The sequence below is a fragment of the Cydia splendana genome, chromosome 10 (assembly GCF_910591565.1).
Source record: "Cydia splendana chromosome 10, ilCydSple1.2, whole genome shotgun sequence".
Classification (NCBI taxonomy): Eukaryota; Metazoa; Arthropoda; class Insecta; order Lepidoptera; family Tortricidae; genus Cydia; species Cydia splendana.
In genome coordinates this window covers 17314571-17340790 of record NC_085969.1, presented here as the reverse complement: position 1 = coordinate 17340790, position 26220 = coordinate 17314571, and positions in this window count along the sequence as shown.

The window sequence follows — 26220 nt, the reverse complement described above, 5'->3', positions numbered from 1 at the left end:
GCAAGTGTGATGAAAAACATTGTGTGTAACTCGGGGCGTAATAATATTGCAAACTCGAGTCTATAAATCGCTCCGGCAAGCCGTCGCGATTTAACTTACTCTCGTTTGCAATATTCAACTTACGCCCCATGTTGCACAATGTAATATTGTAACTAGATATCTCAAGTCTAGAACGACGCTTAAACTTAAAGATAATTAAGTTAAAAGGGAAGCCATCAAGTAAGTACTTCACTAAAGATGGAAAAACAATCCCAGTTTTTTGAGATACCTACTAGATTTTCTGCCTGATTCGAACTTAAAGATACGTCAATTAATAGATGTAGAAACGATATGGATTATTGTGTCAGTGTCAAAATTGACGTTTCTGCTTGAAGAAACGTCCCATTTAACACTGACATACCCATATCGTTTCTAGATCTATTAACTGACGTATCTTAAAGTTCGAATCGTGCCGAGTATTTATTATTAGCTCGTCTATTTTAGCGAGTCCATCGTAGCGTGAAATTAAGAAACAAAAAGAGAATCCTCTTTGTGAGTCACTTATAGAGGGAAAGGAGGTTGAAAGTAAGTATATTGGATATGTATTGATTGTTATTGTCTTTCGTACGTTCGTCGGTGGTTATTTTGAGAATTCGTGTTTGGGCAGTTTGTTTTGTGCGGCTTGTTTACACATTGATTCGTGTTAAGTGAGAGTTCTTACATTTGCTACTAAACGCATGGAAAATAAGTTTTTGGCAAAAATTTCATTTTTGGTACAAGCTTTTGTCGCTGACTATACTTTTCTTATGACAGACAACTAATACTCATCGAGACAATTCTAAAAACCCCTAACACAATTAGGTTGCGTTGTTTCATCACAGAGTTCCTATGGCCACCTCCTGTCTCCATCATCAGATCAGCTCGATGGTACCATAAAATTGCATTGTCATCCGATTTATACATGCATGCAAAATTTCAGCTCAATCGGAAACCGGGAAGTGGATCAAATTTAACTTGCAAGATTTGATTACAGACCGAGAGACAGTCAACGGTCAGGTGAAACTAAATAAAAGCTTGTAAAAAAATATATTTTTATACAATTAGAAACTAAGCCAACGTTCCAAAAATATATTTGACACTCCTCTAAGACACTTAAAATATAAGGTCATGTAAAAAACATATGTATTTTAGGAACGTTGGCTTGAACGTTGGGTTAGAACCCAGGCCGCAGGGCTCATATCAATGAGTTTCATAGAAATTACCTACTAATGTCATTAGATATTTTCCAGTTGCTTTTCAGTGAAGGAAAACGTGAGAAATCCTAACTTATCCCAACAAGTCCTAGATCCCCTCTGGGTTGATAGGTCGGAGCCGCACATTTTCGTAAAAAAACAGTACCTGCGCCACATCTGGGATTAGGTAGCTGAACGGACCCCGGGCACTTTTAGGACACCTTTCCAATGAGATGGAGAGGACTCCACTACCTATGTAAAATTCAACAATAAATTCGATTTAAAAGCTTTATGCAAAATGTAAACCGTAACAAAGATAATTGAATCTAAAGCAACGAAATAACAGTCATAACGCATCCATTATTAAAATTCACATTCGAGGCAAATCTCCGAGAAAAGTTAAGAGCAGCGTTAGTCCACTCACTGAACGAGGCGAAGATCTTTGTGGACCAGTAAAAGTGAGCCAGCCCCTATTTCACCACGGCGACAATTGTTGACATCACTGTTATTGACGTCACAGGACTCCATAGCCTACGGTAACCGCTTACCATCGGACAAGCGGTGTGCTTGTTTGCCACCAACATTTTAATTAAAAAAAAACTCCATAATATCACCAATAAATAAGTTCTTACTTTGCGAAGCTAATGACAATTGTCACGAAATTCTGACACAGTACTCATTAAATTTTCTGTCAAGAAATTACCGAAAATTCTTATAAAACTTGTGACAATTGTCATCGTCATCATCATAAACTTCGCAAGAGAAATACCTGTTTTTTCCCGATATAATAAAGTTTTTTTAAATAATACAATGATGGTGCCAAACAGGAATACGGCCCGCCCGATGTAAGTAACCGTAGCCCATGGATTCCTGTGACGTCAGCAAAAGTGATGTTTTATAATTGTCGCACCTGTCACCGTGGTGACAGTTGGTAAACTAGCCATGACATGACCAATTTCAAGTATGTAAGATCTCAATACTGGTAAATATGACGTGCTGCGGGGTAAATGTGGCCTGGGGGGTGATTTTTCAATTTTTGATCGCTTGATTTCGGCACTCCAAAATCGGAGTAGAAAACGGCGAGAAGCCAGTTTGAAATACGAGCGATATAAATTTGGAATCGAGTGGTATTTACTACTGGTTTTCAATTCTATTAGTAGAATTTAAATGCCTAGTAGTGGAGATATTATTGAACGAAATACACGAAATCGAGCGGTCGAAATTCAAAAATAGGCCCCCTGGCCTTCATAGGCCTACCCACATAGGGTGCTTGTTTACACATTATAGTGTAGATAGTAAGTGGTAGATATTTACTCGTATTGTGAGGTCATACATTTGCCACTAATTTTAATTCAATTTCAATTTCAATTTATTTATTTTCATTTATTACTAAACGTATGTATGAATTTCAGAAGCAAATGTATGAATTTGCAAGACTTTATCTTGTTTTAAGACGACCTTGAGTCTCGAGTCGTGTGATTAGGTATTTCGCGCGCGTAAGTACAAGTAGCCTTATGAGACAACTCTGATCGCATTTCGCAAGCACCAATCAGCGCGAGCAGTCGTCAAGGTCGTATCAAAATAGGATCACAACCATAACAAGTTGTTATAGTTGGTCAAACCAATTTGTCAGTCAGTAAGAACCAGGAAAACTATACTCATCCTTTTCTTTTGGGTGCTAGTACTAGTGTAAGACAAAGATAGTATGATTCTCTCTGTCTATGATTGAAATGAGACAGTTCTTTGACAAACTATAAATCTAAATCGAGCTCCTAGTAAATATCATTCATTACCGTGATCTAAAGGTCTCAATACCGTGGTTCGTCCGAAAAGTTGGCCTATCCCGCGCTTTCAAGCCAATCTGAATCATCCCAAGGCTCCCCAATATCGGCTCCTTTGAGTTTATTGAATTTGAAATAACTTCTTTGTTGTTGGCTTTGGATGAGATTTCGGCAGGCGCTATAAGCGGCGGATCCGTCTTGAATATTGAACGCGGATTTTAAGTTGCCACTTCGATCTTACACGGAAAATATGAGAAAATTATTGTGAGGTTCTGCATTTCTCTGCCTCTACATGATGAAATCTCTAAATAAATGCGTCTTGCAGCTGATATGGTCTACTGTCTCAGTTTGTGTAATGTGTATAAGTAAAATTATCCGATAGTTTGTCACATATACAAGCTTATACATCCTCGACATATAGTGTTGGACATGCCAATTCCTGATTCCATGATTCCATGTTATCACACCTATTTCTGAAAACGTAAGTTTAAAGATGACACGTAGTTACCGAGACAGTGGCGAGCACTGGGACCTCCACCTTTCAGTGGACACCTTTCACCTCCTATTTGTAACGCCTACTTGCTACATATAACACCTTCTAAAATGACCACTCGACTTTACATTGGCTACTCGAATTCCTTTTTAATAACCTCTTTGGTTTTCTAAATAAAAATCATTCTGAATCTTTCGTTCATATGGTTCCATTCGTCTTTAATTCGAGAGACCTTTACCTACCTACAAATCCTCCAATACTACTCCACTTCCTCAAACAGCCGCTCGAATTCACAGTCGCAACTCTAACCCCTGAATATTCGAGTACGCTAAAGACCAGAGATAATCGAGGCAAGACGGTAAGCAATTTAGTGGGGATTAAGGCCGGTTCTTGCCCCTCAAAGTGAATAATGCAGTCGGTGCTGTATTTGTTGAGCGCTAATCGAATAATCGTTATTGAGGGAGACTAGGGCTTTCCTCCGCAAATTGGATTGTCTTGTTCGGTTTTGGAACTATGTAATTAGTAGGATCTATGAATGACGAGTGTAGATCAGTTGTTTTAATTAATTCTTGTGTTAAGCTATCTGTACGAATACGTGTGTGAGGTCACGTGAGGTTAGGGGATCATTGTGCAATCAATTTTTTTCGAGCCGACATTAATTAAAGATTTGTTTAGAGTCTTCTCTTACAAATATTATCTTGTTTCCGTGTTATAATAAGTTCTTAAACAAGTATTAACGTCACCTTGATGTAAGATCCCTGCCATTTTCTGCATCCGTATTTTTGACCGAGCAAAGAATCTCCGTTTCAGCATTGGCAAATTGCTTTATTATATCTCAACGACGGTTTTACTTTTTTATGGTTTTGCACTGGTTTTGATTCGACCTAGACGATCGTATTGGTGACTGGCGCACGTTTTTTCTTGCATTTATTTTTCTTGACTTCATTTCACATATACCAATCAGCGTGAGGTCATATCATATCGAAATGAGATCAAAAACGGTACAAATTGTTAATTCAGAACCGGGCTCCAGTTCGCATTTCTCAACCGATTCTCGTGAAGTCGCGTGAGCAGATTCAATGAAATTAAGGATTTTTATATCGATACAAGTATTGCAATTTTTTCAAAATGGCTTTAGACTTGCGAGGTCGCGAACTCACCGAGCAACCACTTAGTTTTTGGAAGAACTTTATAAAACAAATTACTGGCACGTTACAGGGCATGACCTGCGATCGCGTGACGCGTCGCTTCGTCGCGTCAAAGACAATGGGTGATTCACTAATATGAACCATACCTTTTTATCTACGAAACATAGTTGAAACAAAAACTGTCCGAAACCTAAACCTTCGTCCAGATTTGTTCCAAGATTACTTTGATCGATCCTTCTGCCGCTGACACGGGTCAGCTCGTTAGGCCCGCGACAGGTGAACGACCTCATATGTCACTTCTGTGAAAGGGAAAATCTTGCGATGATATCGCCATTTGCTTGTGAAGAACAGCGTAAGCGCCATCAGAACTCGTATGAATTTGGGGCCTTTTGAAGTGTGCATTCTTTGCTGTCAAGTTGAATTTGGGAATTTTATCTACGGTCTCTGTGAAATAGATTATTAAGCTCAAGTTACCATTATACGAGTGATACTACCTTTTTGGCGTTCGTGTGAATCTTTACGATTTTATTTTCTCTCTAAACATTGTTGAAATTCGTTAACAAGGGAGCAGCAATGGCGCCAACTAATCAGGGTGGGCAATTTTTGCCAGAATACAAAATTGCAGCCGACTGTCAACAGCAACGGTTTCGAGGAAATTTCAGTGCATGCACTTCTTTCCAACGATGAAAAACGAGCCGGCTGGAAAGGGCATGTTTGTTTTAAGGCTGCAATCGGCTAGTAGATGGGGGTTTTTAACCAAAATAGTCGTAGAAAAAATTCTCGTGAAAAAATTCAACTCTAAAAGAGTATTGCAACAAAATTTTAGAAAATAGAAAATAAAGCCGACTGAAAAAACATGGCCAACAGAAAATCAAGGCCAAGCCAGGATTTTAATATCAGCGGGTTTTAAAATCACAATACGCCTGAAGTTTTTTTGTAGGAAAAAAGTTAGATTAGTTTCATACAATGCTATTAATAGTGTTTATTTTATAAATAGAGAATAGGTTACTTGATGACACTGATGGTCTGTCAGTTTCTGCTTCTTTTTGAATTGTCAGCGGCCAGTATCCGTGCCACTCCGAAATGAAAGATTAGATACGTACTTACTTACTTCACTGGCTCAGTAACCCAAAAAGGATCTTGGCCTCTGACACAAGAGAGCGCCACTCTACCCTATTTTGCGCCACGTCACACCAATTACCAAAAAACGTAAGGCACATTTTTTGCTCCAAATTTCGAAATATAATTTAAATACTAAAATTATTATATTGTCCTAGGTATGATATGCTTATTTAAAATATACCATCACTACTATTATGTTGTGACACTTAGATGAGGTTGTAAATAATATAATTTTTATACATACAACTACGAAAAGTAGGAAATTTTCAAGGAGTTGCGATAAATTGTTTTAAATCGACACGAGTTGCGAATTACCTTGTCACACGTGTATTGTACGTTTTAAGGGGCCCACCGATTACCAGTCCGCCGGACGATATCAGCCTGTCAGTTGACCGCAAAAGGCCACACACTAAACAGTTCTCTGTCAGTTTTCGGCCTGACGACTTACACGAACCGATAGTGTGTGGCCGCCTGACGATTCCAGTCAGCGCCGACAGATATCCGCCGGACAGTCCGTGGCCTCGAGTCCAGTCAAACACACATCATGAGGTAGCCGGCCGGCGATCGACACACGTTACAGCATTAGTAAATTCTACTTTATTCCTAGTACTTAAGAGTTCATAGTCCCTAAAATAAGCATACGACTTTTTGTCTTCGAACATCACGGATCCAATACTTAATTTATGACGCTGATATTTGCTTGTAATTTCATACACAATTTTAAGGCCAGTAGACCTTATTAACCTTAAATACGGTAGGGCTTCTGTCAAATTAAATTGAATCAGTAAAAAAAAAACAGATATGTACGTTAGTAAAATTCAACTTTAATTCTAGTATAGTTAGAGTTCATAGTTGGTTCATAGGCATCATTTTAATTTTAAGGCATGAATACAACAATGCGAAGGTTGCATAGTATCTAGTTTGTCAAGACTTTTCTTTATTTATCATGTTGTTACCTCGCAACTGTTGTTTACTGTCAGTCAAAAATAAATGTCATAGAGAGAATTATAACATAAACCTTATTTTTTTCTCTATTAATTTTAAATGTGACATGTTATTATAGTATTTGCATGGCTTATATATTTGAAAATACAGACTTGATTATTGATTGCTGGAAGAGTAAGTAACCGAGTAAAAAAGGAGCAAACATTGAAAGATTCAAATAGGGAAATTAGCGTCCCAATATAACAACACTGGTTAAAATTTTAATAGTTCTCAAGACAACGCCGGGAGGTATACCTTCGATGGCGTTCACGGCAGCTAGCAATGAAAAGACTAGCTATTGTGCGTTTTGATTCCGCTATAAAGACACGTGGTAGAAACACTAGCGCAAGTATGGAGGTACCTGCTTAGACAAGAGATAAGACCTACGCTTGAAATTCTTCAGCTACAAGTGGGATCCGAATTATGACATCATTAATTCATTCCGTTTTAAGTTAAGAGAATATCTGGAGCAAACTGTGTTCGGAGTTACAGAGCGTGGCGTGGCGATATTACCTACCCGAAATTCTCGTAATATGTGACAATTATTACAAAAAAAGGATATGGAGTCACAAGCTGCAAGCGGTGGATTCAACATACTTTTACTTACATCGGCTCTTATTTAGGTACTATCTATGTATACCAAATTGAAAAAAATGAAAATACTTTACTGTTATGTTTTTGTTATATTCATTCTACTCTTTTAAACCTTTTCTACATAATATTAGGTCTACTTGGCCGTTACCCGAGTGATTTTTTTGTTTGATACCTTGTAATAAATAATTTGGCCAAGCCCGAGATAGCTCGAGGCATTTAGTGTTCCGCTCGCATCGTTATATTTTACAGAGGTTGTTTGCCTGTTTTTAGGATTCCGTATTCAACTACCCTAAAGGAACCCTTATAGTTTCACAACCCTTGTAGTTTTTACTATATATTTAATATATCATTAATTCTTCTTCGGCGGGAACGGACTCGATTAGATGCATAGCCTGCATCAAAAGTACGTCGCGGGGACGGTAATTTGTGTTTTGGGAAAGTATCCTATGAAACTCAGTGACACATTCATCCTCGATGTAATCATTTGCAAGTATATACGAAAAGCGAGCCATTGTATTCGACAACAACCTAGTGCGTAGGTGGCACCTTTGTGGCACATACAGTAAACAAACCACATTGACACATCACACGTCACGTCAATCACATGGCCTACCGCGAAACAAGAAAATCGAAATTTCGTTATCTAATCTCTCTATCACTCTTGCATATTCGAGCGATAAAGAGGCAGATAACTAAATTTCGATTTTCGCGTTTACCGGTAGGCCCTTGTTAACAAACCGCCTTGATGCATCAATGTCATATTTTATTGTCTGTGAAAACTTGTCAAAAACAGTTTAAAGCACAGTATGTATAAGTTAGTCTATGAATTTACTGAGTCGGTAGTGCTGCACTCTGGCGGCAGAACATTGCAGTAATATCCCCTTTTAACCAGGTTTCACTATAGTAGTCAAAAATATGTTTACATTTTTTGCCTTATTACAAAGGAATAAGGTCCAAAAGTGTAAACATTATCTTTGACGTCGACTGTCCATTTTGATGAAAAAATTAAACTAGTTGAAAAACATGAAACTGAAGGCTCTCGACTGACAGCAGATGACGGCCAACAGGCCACCGGCCGGCTATCTGATAATGTGTGTGTAAATTGGCCTGCAGGCCACGGACTGTCCGGCAGATATCTGTCGACGCTGACCGGAATCGACGAGCCGTAGTTCGAATAGCCGTCAGTCCAAAATCTGAAGTAGAACTGTTAATGTGTGGCCTTTTGCGATCAACTGACAGGCTGATATCGTCCGGCGAACTGTCAATTTGTAGGGACCTGTCAAAATTATATCAGACTATTGCCGGCGGACGGCCGTACGGTGGGAAACTGACGACTCGTCTGTAGTCGCAGAGGTGGCAGCAGACCATTGCCGGCCGGCAATAATCGCTTATGTTTGTGGACGTTATTGGTCTAGGACGGCAGGCCGCCCGATAAGGCCAGAGACTGCAGGCGGACTGGTAATCAGTGGGCCCCTTTACAGTACGTATGGCCCTTTAAATTTTCGACATATGCACGTATTGTGCTAATTACTGCTCTAGGGCGGTAAAGTAGCGCCATATTATGTTCTGTAAAAACTGTTGGACCACAACTACCCAGTGGATCGTAAAGTAGGCATATTTCACGGTATGTACTCTGTGCTTCCGTTTCCATAGATCCATGGTTAGGGTTAGGATAAACACGCCATGTGCCTGTCAGCTGTCTCAGTTAATCCAGGTCTTAAATTAGCGCGGGGCAGCCCTGGTCATGACATGCACACCAAATGAAAACTTTTCCACTGTTTTAGTTAGGGTAGGTATTTCCTTTTGAATCTCCAGATATAAATTTTCAACATGATCAAACCAAAAGTTAAGAAATACAAAATTACCGCCGTTTCTTAGAATTTTGACTAAGGACTCATATTAAGCGGCCTTTTAGATCCTCAGTTGTCAATTTTTGCTATTCAGTTACTCTGAACTAATAAATTGATGTGAGCTACACGTGTGAGGCTGTGAGGTCTAAATGCGAACAAATTGAGTTTAATTTATAAATTTAGCTATCACGCTCGCTGCGTCGCCGCCTCGAGTCACGATCACGGGCAACCTCTGAGGGTCTACCGCGAATCACCTTCGACGTGTTGCCTCTCTGTCGCACTTGTAAATTCGTACTTAAGAGTAACAGGGAGGCAACACGTCGAACGTGGTTCGCGGTAGGCCCCCTGGATCAACAGGAACATCCTCGAACTAGAAATGACTTACCTGAGTGGGTCATTCACTGGAACAGTTACCTTGATATGATTCCCGAGAACTTAAATTCGAATAACAAATTAGTCTATTCACTTGTGACTGGGGTCCAACACAAAAATAACTAACGTGACAAGGTCCAGTTCAATCAATTCATAACAACTTTATTCTCCATTTGCTTGCGGTCTAGTGAAGACGTGCCTCGAAGTACTCGCCTTGTTGTTGCGAGTATTAATATTTTCTTTAATAACTATTTTGTTCTATTTAATATATTTTGTTTTATTTAATAACAATTAGGTTTGTTTTCAGCAAACAAATTAACCATGGGTGAGTACTTAACTAGAATAGAGCGTAATAAGCGTACTCAGTGTAATTTTCTTAGGGCATTATATTTAACTTCGGAATATCATCAAATATCATAAAGCTCCAAGAAAGGATTTATCGAAGGGGTGAAATTGGGGTTGAAATGACATGACTTTACACGTACATAATAGTCATGACCGGAGGCGTGGTTACTATAAAACGGTTTCGTTAACCAGATAGTTCAACTATTATTGAATGTGTGTACTATTAATAGGGTAAAAAAAAAACACGGACCATATACGATCCAACTGCATGTCTTAAGGCGGGATCCCATCAGTGTGCGGCACAAGCATATGAGTACATAAATGTTTGTGCCGCACACTAATGGAATCCCGCCTTTATGTCTTCAATCATGGTCAATGTGTATAGTCTTCAAATTATACGTGGCTCAAATTTTTGACTTTATATGACTGTTGTGAATGTGTTGGTAAAAGATTGTTTTTTTTTTCGTGTTCCGACTAGCATCGCTCCTGTATTTGAATAAGATTGCCCCTTCTTTCCAGGACCGTTGACATCACTCCTGCTGCTCGCCGCGCTGATCACCTCACAAGCCGATGCTGCCACTTGGACTCAATGCAGATATTCATACGGTGAAGAAAATATACCACGAGGGTCATCAAACGACTATATCGATTTTTTACACCTGGACAGATGCGGCATAAACAACCTAACGGAGCAGGATTTTATTGGTCTCCCTAATTTAGGTATGATAAGGATAAGCCACAATGACATACCTTACCTAGACCCGGCCGTGTTTCATGGTGTAATTCGAGTGAAGACCCTACATTTAGAAGGAAACAATCTTCAAACAATGCCGGTCTTCGGTGCACATTCAGTGCTCCCAAACTTAACATCCCTACACGTTACTGGTAATGAAATAACTAAATTAGACGACCCAAGAACTTTCTCTTCAACAAAACAGTTGGAATTTCTCATCATCAATGATAATAAAATTGAGTTTATACACCCAGACATGTTTTCTGGTTTGACGAAATTGAAGTATTTATACTTGAATCGTAACAAATTAACTTACGTTGACGATAAAGTGTTTGCTATGACCTCGTTGAAGAGTTTAACAACCATATCTATCAGAGATAATATGCTGGAGTCCGTGGCGCCGGGAGCGTTCCGAAACACTCAGCTACAAGAGTTGTATTTACAAGGAAACAGGCTCACACATCTGCCTGAGGATTTCTTCGCCACCGACGGAGCGAGGCTGACATGGTTCTGCTATCACCAGAACCCTTGGCGATGCGCGTACTTGGACAAAATCGTGACAAGGAAAAACGAAGTGGATCTGAAATGTGTTTACTTTGGAGAAAAGCCGGTGTGCTCGCCATAATTATTGACAGATATGTATATCTGCAACGTGCTGAGAAGTGGTCATGTATAAAATGTTTTCAATGCCGCAAGTTTTAAATGCATTTGAATTTCACTTTGCGACTTTAATAAAGTTTTTAAATTAGTAATATAATTAGTAAATATTTTTCCTCACAAAATTTAGAAATTTTGTAAAAAGTCAAACTCACTAAAATGTTTCCACTATGTTCCGCCTTTAGTTCCATTTTACATATTTTATCCTCAATTTCATGTAGCACGTAGGTATGTCAAAATTTTGACACTATTAACTACTTATATTCTCATTAAAATACATAAACATGACCCCTTTCATATTGTTACGTATTAAATAGGTACTTCAAATTCGGCTTTTACAAGGGTATTCATATTCACAACTCTATCCTAAGTACAGTCACAGTTGCCAGTACAAATGGACTGCTTAATTACTACGCCAAGAGCCACATATTGGAGGGTTATGGCCAATTATAAAGTTTACACCCCCCACCATAAGTAGACCTGCGGATCCTTTACTATCCAATGATAATTCTCAAAGAAGGGAGTTCAATATAATCTGGACTCAGTCACCCTCGCTGGTCCAAAACTAAATCTCATAGTTTGGCAAACTGTGTCCGTTAGGTGTTTCCATTTTGTTAGGTGTGAAAAGTCTGCATTGGTTAAGTATCTAATTTTAGTTTCCTGTGTTTCATATTAAGGTTTACAGGGTAATGAAATAAGATGTCGTTTAAAACGCTTTGAGGCAAACTAGTTACTTAACTGTTTTCTTGGCAATGTACATAATTATCTCACATGATACTTATATAATATTACACCCTCTTTATGTATTTCTTTTGATCACAATTTTATTTATTTGCCAAGAAAAGAATTAAAATATTAACAAGAGTACCGTATATTATACAGTGTGTTACCGGCCATCGGGCTTTTATTAAAACTGGTAATAATATGATCCATTAGCAGTTGTTGCTCAATTAAATTTTCAAAATTAGCACACGCAATGTAGTGGGTGTACTGCGTAATTGTATATTTACTCATATCGCTAACGCACGTGGTACAGGGCATGTCGTGGTACGAGGGTAAAAAACTGAGACAACTATCGTAAAATTATTGTCGTCCTTATCATTGGGTTCATGTATGGAGGTTTTAATACATTAATTAAAGAGTTTTTTGTCAACTTTGACAGGACATTTCAAAAGTCGGTCGGGTTGTCAAAACAAATCAAAAAATATTAGAAAAACTGGTATTAGCTTTTCTTTAAAATGGGTTACAATGCTCGAGAGTTTTTGATACACGTGGAACTGCAGCTCAAGGCTTAAGGCTTTATAGGAAACACTTCCCAAATTGACGACATCCACACAATGCTCGATTGATAACAGCGGCTTTTCAGCGAGTTCGTGGGAATAGGCCAATCGCCCCTGGTCAACCTGAAAGGGCCATGCACGGGATCATGCCAGTGCAATTTGAGGAAAGGATTCTCGAGCACTTCAGACAGGTACCACACCAACGTCAAGTACTCGTATTATGTGGGGTTAATGTATTATTTTATTAATGTGGGGTTTGTATTTACGTTTAATTTAGTTGGTAGTAAAGTCTTTATCAATGAGACCAGAGTGGCTTTAATTTGGTGTAGTTATCTTAAGTGCATCTTGAAATAAACTTCGTAATAAACAAAGAATGAAGAGCTGTCATTGGCACTTACTTGTCAATTTACTGTGCTGTACATTGCGGGCAATTAAAATTTTGTTAGAAAGTTAACGAAGTCTGAAATTTAGTTTATTAATTAAATTAATGTCATGGTTACATTATAGATATACGATATTTTAACCTCCCTTAAAAAAAGCCCGGGTCCTGGTAACACACTGTATATATATATTAAGTAAAACAACTTAAGACGTTAGGTAACTAGAGTTTGACCAAGAAAAGTCTGCAGCGATTTTGATAGCCCACGCAGTATTTATACGTCATAATTTCAAATACCTTTGACGTTTAAAATAACACTTGCACTGCGTGGGCTATCAAAATCGCTGCAGACTTTTGTCCAACTCTACGTGAAGCTGATTAATTTTGCGCATGATAAAACTGCAAACTCCAAACAAATTATAGTCATAGTATTTATTACAATTATAACCATATTTATAAATAGGTACCTACACCTACATGGTACATTTAGAATCATATAGTAGAGCCAAAGAGGATTTGAAGAAGAGAGTTACTGTCATGGTAAATTATGTAGCTACAGTTCATTTACTGCCATCTTTCGACAGAAGATTATACCTGTTTGAACGCCATTTGACTTTGATCCTTATTCTTTAACTGATGTGTGTTAACTTTTTAAATTTTAATATTCACGCCATCTACTCGAGCATAGGCTGAAGGTTGTGGCGCCATCGCTCGAAAACATGGAACCATACCTTTGGCCTATAGTCGAGTAGATGGCGTGAATATTATATTTAATAAGTTAACACATATCACTGAAAGAATAAGGATCAAAGTCAAATGGCGTTCTAACAGTTTTATGTTCTGTCGAAAGATGGCAGTAAATTTACAGTGGCTACATAATTTACTTTGACAATCCGTCTCTATAGACTTTATTCTCTTTGGTAGAGCGTAGCTACAATAGGTACTCTACTTCTAAGTACAAGCACAATACTACATCAAATTAGATTAAATGATTATGTTATTAATTATGACTACTTAAGACATGTTAAGAAGCACTGGCAACTCACACTCACAGATAGCTTAAACTGTGAAATGTGTGGAAGATTGGTTCAAATATTCTCTAACTCCACTCAAACGGCCCGATTCAAACTTTAAGATACGTCAATTTATATATCTAGAACTAAACGATATGGATTAGATACGTTAGTGTCAAATGTGACGTTTCTTCAAACAAAAACGTCACTTTTGTACACTGACACATCTAATCCATATGCTTTCTAAATCTATTAATTGACGTATCTTAAAGTTGGAATCGGGCAGCAAGTTAAAAATGTTATTTTCTAAATGATTATCATAAAAACTTCCTCGTGTAAAAGATGCGGCCTTGACAAGTAAGCCGATTGCGTATCGCTGGCGAGGACAGGAAATTCCGCCGGTTTATGTTGATCAGACCTTTCCGTGACCTTTGGAAACTCAGTCAGCCGTTTTGGTTTATTTTTAAATACGTCAAGGAAGTCCTTATCTACGTATACCCCGAATTTCGGTGGCAGATATTGATTAGTGATTTGAAAATACTTTTCAGCCGTGTACGGGAAGGGTTATGGTTACCAGTCTATATTCGTACGTAGGCCACCTTGGAGGAGGCCTTTACCTGCAGAGGGGTTCTTGCAGATAACTCTCAGGAAAAAGAAACAAACAATAACGCTAATCATAACAATAAAAATAAAAATATTGCTATCATAAAATTTACTAACACTAACTTTATTTTTTCATCAACATCATATACTTACTTACTAACAACACTACTTATTGTAACTGTAAAATTACTTAATTAATTCTGTAAGAAATAAAGGCTTTTTTTAATAAATTTATTAGTATGTGGGTTGAGTCGGACCAAACTAACTGCACGTAGTTTGCAATGACAAAATTCCACCATAACCGTCAAATTTCTATGAAAATGTATGACGTTTATAGTGGCACTTCCACATTGTAGTCACTTGAAAGTTAGTGCCGAGTTAAGGATGACTCACGCTAGACCGGGCCGGGGCCGGTCCGGAGCCACCGGCGCTTCGTTTTCTATGGAAAGCACCACGTGATCACTGACCAGCCGTTATAGAAAATGACATGTCGGACGCCTCGGCCCGGGCAAGGCCCGGCGGTCTAGTGTGAATCATCCTTAAATATTAATATATTATTATCTCTGTATAACTTGTATATCTTAGTAACAATATCTAACCGTAGCGGTATTGTTTAATATTACTTAGAGACAGACTAATAAGGGTGATATTAATAAAGTTCCTTCCAAGTTGTTATGGTCCCGATTTCTATATCGACTATTACATTACTCCCTTAAGGTGAGTTATTACAGGAATAATATCGAAGGTATTTTGTGACAGGTGTAATAAGACGAACATACTTATAGTTAGACATCTCACCTATTATTTTATGAATTGCGCATTCCTGGCAGGTTTGATATTTATTTATTTATTTTATTTGTTTGGGAAACTTAAACAGCTAGAGTAACAAGTTAGCTAATAACATTATTGCGAAATAAGTAAGTAAGGGGTAGGTATTTATATGATGTCTTCAAAAATGCTTTCCGGATTTCTGGACTGCGGTGGTCATGGGATAACTTTTAAACGACGCTAATCAGTTGACGGGTTTATTTCTATTTGTCCGCGTCCTCCTCCATTCATGATGCGGGACAGATGGGAATGATTCATATTAATGCATCCCATGTGTGTCCGGCAGCCGGCAGGGACAAATGTGAAAATTACGTATCGAAGAGTTGAAGTTTCCTTCGCAGTATTCTTATTGAGTTAGCATTAGAATATTAGTAGGATGTTGCTTTATCATTGTTAACTTTTAAAACATTTAAACGCATTTTCTAGTATGCTAAGAAAAGCATATGCTAGAAAAAAAGCCTTTAACAGACCATCGTTTACCTAATAACTCTACTAAATGTATAGCAAGTTAATTACATCAAACTATATTAAATTTTCAGTAATAGGCACCTATCCCCGATTCGTTCATTACGCCATACCTTACCCCCATAAACATCCAGGCCCATAACTAGTTGGAAACTTAGTGAAATACGATCAATTAAAACTGGGTGTGTTCCCAATCTGACCCGCGCCGGGCCTTCGAGTTCCCATTGCTCTCTGAACGCGGGCGAGTTGATTACTAGAAAAACTTGAAACCGGCATTGGTTACGAGCCAAGTGGGTCAAACACATTTCAGAAAGAAGAAAAAGGTATCTTCTGTAGACAATACAATAAAAGTTAACAACTCGGGTACATATATATCACGTCTATCAACTGCTAAGGCGGAGCGGTGGTGGCCGAGTGGATATGACGTCCGACTTTCAATCCGGAGGTCGCGGGTTCAAATCCTGGCTCGTACCAATGAGTTTTTTGGAACTTATGTACGAAATATCATTTGGTGTTTACCACTAGCTTTTCGGTGAAGGAAAACATCGTGAGGAAACCTGCATACATCTGCGAAGAAATTCAAAGGTGTATGTGAAGTCCCCAATCCGCATTGGGCTAGCGTGGGGACTATAGCCCAAGCCCTCTCGCGCATGAGAGGAGGCCTGTGCCCAGCAGTGGGACGTATATAGGCTGAAATGATGATGATGATGATGAACTGCTAAATGTATTACATATCCATCCACCAGGCGGGCGCTTCGCGCGGGCGGGTGGGCGTCCGGTTTTCAACTAAAACAACTGTTTTCAATCTGTTGAACATAAGATAATAAGATATATGTTGCGGAAAGCGCCTCGGTAAAGAGTACCTACCATTTTGTACGAAGCGTCTGATGGTTGACGTAACTGGTGACCGAAGACCTGGCGGCTACCTCGCACAACGTATTAGCATTGCGATGCCGCCAGCATCCTTTGTACAATGCCTCTAGAGCCTATTTTAGATTTAAGCTAGTAGGTAATTAATTTCTTTTAGTAATACCACTGTATATATCTTGTTTATAAATAAATGATTTTTCATTTTAGATAACTCAAATAGAGACATGTCTCTATATGAACAACATATAGACTATTACAGATAGCTACTTTTTAACAGCGGACTGTAGAGATATATCTCTTGGAAAAGTATAAGTATATACCTGTGAACTGCACTATTGTTCGGCTATATAGGCCGGACCTCGAGGCCATGTAACATTGGTTTACCTACGACCACCACACGCCCGCGCTCGCGCAGCCATTAGAGATGCATGGCCGTCGTTATTTACAGTACAGTCTCCGGGGAAATTTCGCCGTCCACATTTGGAAACTGGATTCGATGAATGCCGGGATTTTGATTCTTTCCATAATTAATGGTATTTGTTTGACAAATATCGCACTTTATTTGCGAAGTTCAAAACAAATGAAAGGGTTTTTAAACCAATGAAAATGAAAATGGAAATGTCTTTCTAGCGGATGTATTAGGTAAAGGATTTTATCTACACACATATCATAAACTCTCTATGACGCCTTCAAAATCCGAAAATAATGCCCCACATTACGATAAACTGTTTTGTTACAGCAAATTTCTTATCTGTGAAAATGTGGTAATAGCTTCATTACCTTATCAAAATCGATTTGGTAATGCATTCAAATTTCGAACATCTCTGAAAAAAAAAGTAATTTGATTTGACCCCTATTCTAATATCAGTCGAGATGACGTTTTATTCGAAATCAAATGACAATTGCATACAATATTGACAAATCCCGCGTGTAAGTTGGTATCGGACGATATGGTAATCGACCCCGACTCTAGTTTATCTCTGAATTAAAAAAAACTACGGATGCGTGACATGCGTGAAAAAAGTTTTCTTTTGCCGCCATTTGACGTACAGTTTATATTTTAATTAATTTTTAAGTAAAAAAAAAATATTTTTGTTGTTTTTAAAGTAACTATAACAAAAGTTTTGTGTAAAATGTCCGATAAAGATATTTCGGAGACGCCAGCTCATATATCCGCGAGTTCCGCCAGAGAGGAAAGTGCCCCAATGTCGGCTGTAATATGAGGTTAGTGAATATATCATAGAAAGTTTATAATATGTGTGTAGATAAAGCAGTGTATGTAACTGTACTTAATTAGGCATTAAAACACTCGTGTGATACTATTATGAAACTCTTTTCATTCGTTTCATAAACCCACACTCGTATTTTCATTATGTAGCAGTCACATAAACTACTAATATCTATACATCTATCTATCTATACATATAATAAAGCTGAAGACGGTCGAAAGTCTGTACATGGAAGATATTTGAACAAAAGTTGGCTGGGGATACTTAGAATCGATAACAGAACACGTTCCAAAAGTTTTTAGAATTTTTGTCTGTTTGTCTGTTTATCTGTTTGTCTGTTTATTTGAACGCGCATCACGTGAAAACGGCTGAACGGATTTTGATAAAAACTTTACTAATCTGTCCAGAAAATCCCCGGCCAGGTTATAGGCTATAAAAATTCAACCCCTAAAAGGGGGGGTAGCAACAACACTCGATTGACTTAAGTTTGCCCCTGAATCTTATGGCACTACTTAGGAAGGAGGGGCAAACTTTTTTCAAATATGTGCTACCACTATTGAGTACCCTGGTAAACTAATAGATGGCGCTGAATTTAATACGTTGTGACATGAATAAGCCATCGAGGAAAGATTTTTCCAAATTAACTCTAAGTTTAGAAGACACGGATATCAACAAAAATAATTGAATAATTATGTTGATTTCATAAATTAATAATATATCGAAAAATGTTCGCGCTCGCTTCGCTCGCTTTTTCAATAACTTTCTAAGATATGGCGACTGCAGCAGCATTACTCTGTTGCAACGTTGCTGCTGCAGCACTGTCAATTTTCGTGATAAAAAGATGTGACTGACTTCCATGCTAAAAGTAAAAATGTACAACTGTCTAACTGGCTATCAAATTGAGTTTTTATATCGAAAAAGTTTCGCGCTCGCTTCGCTCGCGTTTTTAATCACTTTCTAATATATGGCGACTGCAGCAGCATTACTCTGTTGCAAAGTTACTGCTTTAGCACTATCAATTTTCGTGATAAAATGATGTGACTGATTTCCATACTAAAAGTAAAAATGTACAACTGTCTAACTGTCTATCAAATTGCGTTTTTATATCGAAAAAATTTCGCACTCGCTTCGCTCGCGTTTTCTATTACTTTCTAACATATGGCGACTGCAGCAGCATTACTCTGTTGTAACGTTACTGCTTCAGCACTATCAATTTTCGTGATAAAATGATGTGACTGATTTCCATATTAAAAGTAAAAATGTACAACTGTCTATCAAATTGCGTTTTTATATCGAAAAATTTTCGCGCTCGCTTCGCTCGCGTTTTCAATAACTTTCTAAGCTATGGCGACTGCAGCAGCATTACTCTGTTGCAACGTTGCTGCAACAACACTGTCAATTTTCGTGATAAAATAATGTGACTGATATCCATACTAAAAGTAAAAATGTACAACTGTCTATCAAATTGCCTATTTAATTTATATCGAAAAAATTTCGCGCTCGCTTCGCTCGCGTTTTCAATAACTTTCTCAGATGTGCCGACTGCAGCAGTATTACTCTGTTACAAAATTACTGCTGCAGCACTGTCAATTTTCGTGATAAAAAGATGTGACTGACTTCCATACTAAAAGTAAAAATGTACAACTGTTTAACTGTCTATCAAATTGCGTTTTTATATCGAAAAAGTTTCGCGCTCGCTTCGCTCGCGTTTTTAATCACTTTCTAATATATGGCGACTGCAGCAGCATTACTCTGTTGCAATGTTACTGCTTCAGCACTATCAATTTTCGTGATAAAATGATGTGACTGATTTCCATACTAAAAGTAAAAATGAACAACTGTCTATCAAATTGCGTTTTTATATCGAACAATTTTCGCGCTCGCTTCGCTCGCTTTTTCAATAACTTTCTAAGATATGGCGACTGCAGCAGCATTACTCTGTTACAACGTTGCTGCTGCAGCACTGTCAATTTTCGTGATAAAAAGATGTGACTGACTTCCATACTAAAAGTAAAAATGTACAACTGTCTAACTGTCTATCAAATTGCGTTTTTATATCGAAAAATTTTCGCGCTCGCTTCGCTCGCGTTTTCTATTACTTTCTAACATATGGCGACTGCAGCAGCATTACTCTGTTGTAACGTTACTGCTTCAGCACTATCAATTTTCGTGATAAAATGATGTGACTGATTTCCATACTAAAAGTAAAAATGTACAACTGTCTATCAATTTGCGTTTTTATATCGAAAAATTTTCGCGCTCGCTTCGCTCGCGTTTTCAATAACTTTCTAAGCTGTGGCGACTGCAGCAGCATTCATTACTCTGTAGCAACGTTGCTGCAGCAGCATTGTCAATTTTCGTGATAAAATAATGTGACTGATATCCATACTAAAAGTAAAAATGTAGAACTGTCTATCAAATTGCGTTTTTATATCGAAAAAATTTCGCGCTCGCTTCGCTCGCTTTTTCAATAACTTTCTAAGATATGGCGACTGCAGCAGCATTACTCTGTTGCAACGTTGCTGCTGCAGCACTGTCAATTTTCGTGATAAAAAGATGTGACTGACTTCCATACTAAAAGTAAAAATATACAACTGTCTGTCTATCAAATTGCGTTTTTATTTCGAAAAAATTTCGCGCTCACTTCGCTCGCGTTTTCTATTACTTTCTAACATATGGCGACTGCAGCAGCATTACTCTGTTGCAACGTTGCTGCTGCAGCACTGTCAATTTTCGTGATAAAAAGATGTGACTGACTTCCTTACTAAAAGTAAAAATGTACAACTGTCTAACTGTCTATCAAATTGCGTTTTTATTTCGAAAAAATTTCGCGGTCGCTTCGCTCGCGTTTTGTATTACTTTCTAACATATGGCGACTGCAGCAGCATTACTCTGTTGTAACGTTACTGCTTCAGCACTATCAATTTTCGTGATAAAATGATGTGAGTGATTTCCATACTAAAAGTAAAAATGTACAACTGTCTTCAAATTGCGTTTTTATATCGAAAAATTTTCGCGCTCGCTTCGCTCGCGTTTTCAATAACTTTCTAAGCTGTGGCGACTGCAGCAGCATTACTCTGTTGCAACGTTGCTGCAGCAGCACTGTCAATTTTCGTGATAAAATAATGTGACTGATATCCATACTAAAAGTAAAAATGTACAACTGTCTATCAAATTGCCTATTTAATTTATATCGAAAAAATTTCGCGCTCGCTTCGCTCGCGTTTTCAATTACTTTCTCAGATATGCCGACTGCAGCAGTATTACTCTGTTGCAAAATTACTGCTGCAGCACTGTCCATTTTCGTGATAAAATGATGTGACTGATTTCCATACTAAAAGTAAAAGCGTTTTTATATTGAAAAATTTTCGCTCTCGCTTCGCTCGCGTTTTCAGTAACATTCTAAGGGTGGCGACTGCAAGCAGCATTAGGTACTCATCCATTTTACTGCACAAATATTTGTAAATTCTACCTGTTTTTTTATTGTACTTGCAAGTCGTTGTATTTTTTTTGTGTCGGTAAATAAATATCTTTTTATTTATTTATTTTATTATTTTTATTTTACTCTGTTGCAACGTTACTGCTGCGGCACTGTCAATTGTCGTGATAAAATGATGTCATTAATTTCCATTCTCAGCTGTAATGCGGCAATGAACGTCACTCAATTTACCAAAAAAATTCAATGTAATCTTGATGACCCTAGGGAGAGGGGGCACCATGGTCTAGAAATGCTTAGGGCATCAAAATATCTTAATCCGGCACTGGTCGTTTGCGGAGTCAAACAATTTGGGACTCGCATTTTATATGCATTCCCGAAAAAAATCGAATCATTCCCGAAAGTCTCGCAACGCATTGAGGTTACAAAGGGCCACGTGCCTTCCTCAGGAGTCTGAAGAAGACCACGGTGAGTGGCGGTCTAGCCAGGCAGGCCGCTGCGCTATCGCTCGCTGCTCACTGTATCGTCCGATATACACCTACTACTCTGTCGTTTAAATCACGTGTAAAATTTGAATAACGGCGAAAAAAATATTGACGTTGGAGTGGTACCTAATTGTAAAATATTTTATCTGGACTACAGTCCTCTAGCATATCCATCTGTCAACTTTACTTCAAGTTCCGCCTCCAGGGGAGAGGGAGAGAAATTAGGATTAGAAATTAGCCGCTTACTGACACAGACCGAATTCCACGCGGGCGGAGCCGCGGGCACAGCTAGTTATAAATAAATTATAATATAGTCAGAAGGTGAGATAGTTGAGAAGTGTTTTTGCAAAAGGGCTAACTTCTCTCTGTAAACCCTTTTTGAAAACTCTCCTCGCTTGACTTTATGTACTACCTATTTCTGCAGCTGACTAGTAATTATTGGGGTCATTCTCTGAGAATATGTCTGCGGTTATCATACATTTTGTATAGGTTGTTGCAATTAGACCGCAGACATGTTTTTTAAGAATGAGCCTGCTCAACGTACAATTCATGCAATTTCAGTCTAAGCGTATTTTTGGGTTCTTCAAACTGCCCCATTGAGAAAATATAAAAGCAAAACATGAATAAACTATTTGTCAATATCATAATATTTTTATATTAATAAAAAAATTCGCACCGGTGTTCCGAATGGTCACAAGCTCTTGCCAGAGGCGGGGAATTTTTCCATTTTTCCTTTAATATAAAAATATTTAGTTTCGCTCACAGACGTATTCTGCTTGATAAAAATAATTTACAATCACATGTCAAATCCATCAATCAATGACGTAACTGCGCTTGACGATCATTTAAAACAAGGGTATGACTAAACAAATAATCTCAATTTTCAAAATGCAGCCTATAATATTACTTATCGACATATTTTTATCCTTATTAAGTTACCTACAAGTATTACCAGAAATCTGTGGCAATATTTAGCAAAGATATAATTAATTGTATCCCTCCGACTCTTAGTGGATAACTAATAGAATCGGAAGAACTAAAGTTCCCGGCGGACTCGCCGATTGATCGCTCGTTATGGCGCGAGTGATGAGCGGGAAGACCCATTTGATTTGTATTAATTTGTTATTGATATGATATGAACATGACACGACTCGCAGTGCATCTCGCGCATGGACCTACCGTACCTAAGTTGAGATTATGCTTCTAATTGCTCCCCAAAAGTATTAACCTGCATTACCTGCATACAACTACAATTAAATAGGCGTGATTATATATATGTACGTATGTAACTACAATTAGGAACAACAATGATTTTTTTTAAATGTTAATCAATTTTATTGCACTCCGGAAACATGAAAAATGAGAAAATAAATGTGGTGAGTGCACTCTTTTCTTCTTGTTTACATCGATATGATATTCAATGACTTTCAACGACTGTTGTCAAAGAGTATCCTTGCTAGTAAAATAAAATAATACCCAAATTAAGTAAGGATATGCTTTTATTTCCATACCCAAAACATATTTTAAAACAATATTTCCCACCAATTAGGCTCCCGCGCGACCCTTGCGCCCTGGCGCCAGATTGTTACAAACTATTCAGTTTACTGAAATCAGGAACTTTGATTTGAGAAGTTCACTTCACTGTTTATTGGCGATTGTTGGACTGGAGTAAAGGATCGAATTGATTTAGTGAACTAGGCAGATAAAGGATCCTTTTATAGTTGTGGCTGAAATGAGAAATTATTGGTGATATTGACGTTGGGAAGTGGTTTGGATAAGTTCTTCAATGCCCCGATATGCACCGATGTGGTATAAAAAAAATGCTTTGAATTTATAAATGTAATAGTTGTTTGAAATGGAAGACTAGTACGTATCTAGAAATGTCAAAAATAGGTTAACATACATAAAACAACTAATATACCTAAATTTTTAAATTTAAAAACGCCCTACGCTATTTGCCAACAATGTCCATTTTATGCCAAAATTGCTTTACATAATTTGTCTTCAAACTGCTGGACCGATTTCTATGAAACATTTCACATAAAAAAACGCATCGAAATCGGCCCATCCGTTGGAGTACTTAACAACCCTCTTTTTGAGTTGGGGGTTAAAAAATAAAAATAGGAGTATTTTATTTTTTAACCGTCGTCGTCTTTAATGCCGGTTAAAAAAGGAAAGCCATGTAATGGTCACAAATAATCTATTTTTAAGTACAGAAATATGAAGAGTTTAGAGCGGTTTCGCACTACGTCCGATCCGAATCCGATCCGAACCCGTGAAAATATGGTCCGTAGTAGCCGTAGAACTATTTCTATGGTAAGTTACGCACTAGATCATCAGATTTCTTTCCGTCATTCAACGTGTGCGGTGCGTAACTTACCATAGAAATAGTTCTACGGCTACTACGGACCATATTTTCACGGGTTCGGATCGGATTCAGATCGAACGTAGTGCGAAACCGCTATAAACAGATATTGGTAGCTAAAACATACATATTACGTGCATTTTTGATAGTCGGTGTCAAAAAGTGCGAGATGACGATCAACTCGATAAAGTTAGATGAGTTCGCTTAAACTTTTTGCAATAGCTGCTGAATTTAAACAAAAATACACATATTAAGTTTTTAAATTCAAAGCATGAAACATCATTAAAGCTGCAGATTTTTATAAAAGCTCCGACTTTATAAGCACTGCGTCTGGACAAACTTTAAGGCGCACAAAACGTACTAGACGAAGCGAAGGTCCTTGCCCAAGCCAGCAGGGCTGTCGCATCGTCCTTGGGCCTTATTCGACATGCCACTTTTGACGTCGCATGTTGAACTTCCGTTGAATCGAATCATTACTTTTCAAAATTTGACATTAGCAAACCACAGTTAGGTGACAACCAAACCAAACCATTATAAACCTTAAAGTAATGGTGAATTATTGGTTGTTCCAAATGAACTATCCGCACTTGATGAACTTCAACTGTTGAATTGAAGTTGACGCGAAATCCGACAGTTGTACATGTCGAATTTCGCCCCTTGTATCGTGTTTTAAATTAAATAAAAAGTAATAAAAAAGTTCAAAATGTAATCCTAGAGTTTTAACAGTTTTCAACTTCTAAATCATAGTCAAGCCGTAAATAATCCCGGGGGATTTCAAAGCGTCTGAATTTAAATGATTCATCAAAATTGGATATAACTAGAATTTAATGTATGTAAAAACTTGGATGTTCATGTACAGTCCGTTAGCTCTCAGAATGCCCGTAATCGCGAAATAGAAAATGACAGTGTTTTTTTACCGTACCGTATTACTAAGACCACTGTTCATCTGTCTGTCTATCACCACGTTGTATCTCATGAACCGTGATAGCGAAACAGTAAAAAAATTCACAGATGATGTATTTCTGTTGCGGCTATAACAACAAATACTAAAAATTTAGTTATTTCTGTGGTAGACATTTCCGGACCGACACGACCTTCAAACCTTCAGGAAAAGACCGTACTCCCATCTTAAATGCCGTCAATGCACTTACAACCCCTCTGGCGTTGCGGGTGTCCATGTGCGACGGTAATCGCTTACCACGATTAGTCTGCTCTTTTGCCTCCTATTTGTGATGTATGTACTTACTTATGTAGGTAGGTATAAAAATGAGTATAATATGTACCCAGACTACCCACCCACACGATCTATAATAAAACAGTCTTGCATGAACGCCATTGTGTTTCGTTTAATACATTCTACTATTATATCATAAAAAACAACGGGTTGCACTCCGGGAGTGCCGGCAGAAGTGAAAACTCAATGACAGTCTTACGTCTTACGGTCACGTGACACCTGTTACGAGTTTAACATTTTTTCCCCATCACAAAAAGTGCACAGCGCCGCTAAAGAAGTTTTCACTTCAAAAAGAAAAATAAATCTTTTGGCAACCCTATAAAAGCACAGTAATGAGCCTTCACGTGTTCTGCCTTTGAAACTAAATATTCCGCTAAGTTGGCGCGTCTAGTGCGAATGCAGCCTCGGATTTCTGCCGCTCTCCGTAAAACACACGTTTAAAGTCATTATGAAACTTAACTACGTTCTCTGAACTTGCTTGAAAGGTAGCATTTTGACACTCCACGCTTGTATGAGGCGATGTTTAGTTTATTTAAGCTTACGTGGAGGAAGAAGTGCTTGCTGCAAAATATGAATTTTTGTACCTTAGGATTTTACTAGGAGCACGGTGATTATTTCACTTTTTGCATTGAAAAAGTAGAGCTATGTTTGCTTTTCCACGTGGCCCAAAAATACGTTGACATTTTTTTAATACCGCATACTTACTATTGATAATTTTAACAAAGTTTTGCGCCCACCGAGGG